Consider the following 1,486-nt stretch of genomic DNA (forward strand, 5'->3'; position numbering starts at 1 on the left):
TACTCAATAAAAAAGAAACTCCATTTCTTAAATATTTTCTCTTAATTTCCACTTGATTTTACATTCCAAAAATGATCTCACTTTATCTTCACATGTGCCTATTATTTAAACAATCATTTTTTAATTTCCAAAAGCTTGTTTGTTCCTCTCATTTGTTTCCCTAGCATCATACTCTTGTTTTATTGGTAGAATACACTCCTTCAACTTTCCAAAGAGATTAATTATAGTTCATTTGTGTCTATGATTATTTATTTATTTATTTTTTGGCGGTACTGGGGATCGAACCCAGGGCCTTGTGCTTACGAGGCAAGCACTCTACCAACTGAGCTATCTCCCCAGCCCTTGATTAATTCTTTTTTTTTATTCATTCTGTTATTTTTTCCCTTCCCCCCCCACCCCTCCCACCCCTCCCACCCCTCTTTTCCCTCTATACGGTCCTTCCTTCCTCCATTCTTACGACCCTCCTTATCCCTAATCCTAAACCTAACCCTAACCCTAACGCTAACACCTCCCACTCCACATTATATGTCCTCATCCGCTTCTCAGCGAGATCATTCATCCTTTAGTTTTTTGAGATTGGTTTATCTCACTTAGCATGATATTCTCCAATTTCATCCATTTGCCTGCAAATGCCATAATTTCATCATTCTTCATGGCAGAGTAATATTCCATTGTATGTATATGCCACAGTTTCTTTATCCATTCATCAACTGAAGGGCATCTAGGTTGGTTCCACAATCTGGTTATGGTGAATTGAGAAGCAATGAACATTGATGTGGCTGTATCTCTGTAGTATGCTGATTTTAAGTCCTTTGGGTATAGGCCAAGGAGTGGGATAGCTGGGTCAAATGGTGGCTCCATTCCAAGCTTTCTGAGGAATCTCCATACTGCTTTCCAGAGTGGCTGCACTAATTTGCAACCCCACCAGCAATGTATGAGTGTTCCTTTTTCACCACATCCTCGCCAACACCTATTGTTGCTTGTGTTCTTGATAATCGCCATTCTAATTGGGGTGAGATGAAATCTTAGGGTAGTTTTGATTTGCATTTCCCTTATTACTAGGGATGTTGAACATTTTTTCATATATCTGTTGATTGCTTGTACATCTTCTTCTGTGAAGTGTCTGTTCATTTCCTTAGCCCATTTGTTGATTGGATTATTTGTATTCTTGGTGTAGAGTTTTTTGAGTTCTTTATAGATTCTGGAAATTAGCGCTCTATCTGAAGTATGGTTGGCAAAGATATTCTCCCACTCTGTAGGCTCTCTCTTCACATTGCTGATAGTTTCCTTTACTGAGAGAAAGCTTTTTAGTTTGCATCTATCCCAGTTGTTGATTCTTGCTTTTATTTCTTGTGCTATGGGAGTCCTCTTAAGGAAGTCTGATCCTAAGCCAACAAATTGAAGGTTTGGACCTACTTTTTCTTCTATAAGATGCAGGGTCTCTGGTCTGATTCCGAGGTCCTTGATCCATTTTGAGTTTTGTGCA

The 1,486-nt window shown here is 38.9% G+C and overlaps 1 non-coding gene across 1 annotated transcript; it reads right to left on the reverse strand.

Annotated features, from left to right (window-relative positions):
* Window positions 1-264: 264 nt before the first annotated feature.
* On the reverse strand, window positions 265-337 carry Trnat-cgu (transfer RNA threonine (anticodon CGU)). Its single transcript has one exon. It is a non-coding gene; the product is annotated as a tRNA-Thr (tRNA).
* Between the last annotated feature and the right edge of the window lie 1,149 nt (window positions 338-1,486).

The sequence above is a fragment of the Sciurus carolinensis genome, chromosome 2 (genome assembly GCF_902686445.1).
Source record: "Sciurus carolinensis chromosome 2, mSciCar1.2, whole genome shotgun sequence".
NCBI lineage: Eukaryota > Metazoa > Chordata > Mammalia > Rodentia > Sciuridae > Sciurus > Sciurus carolinensis.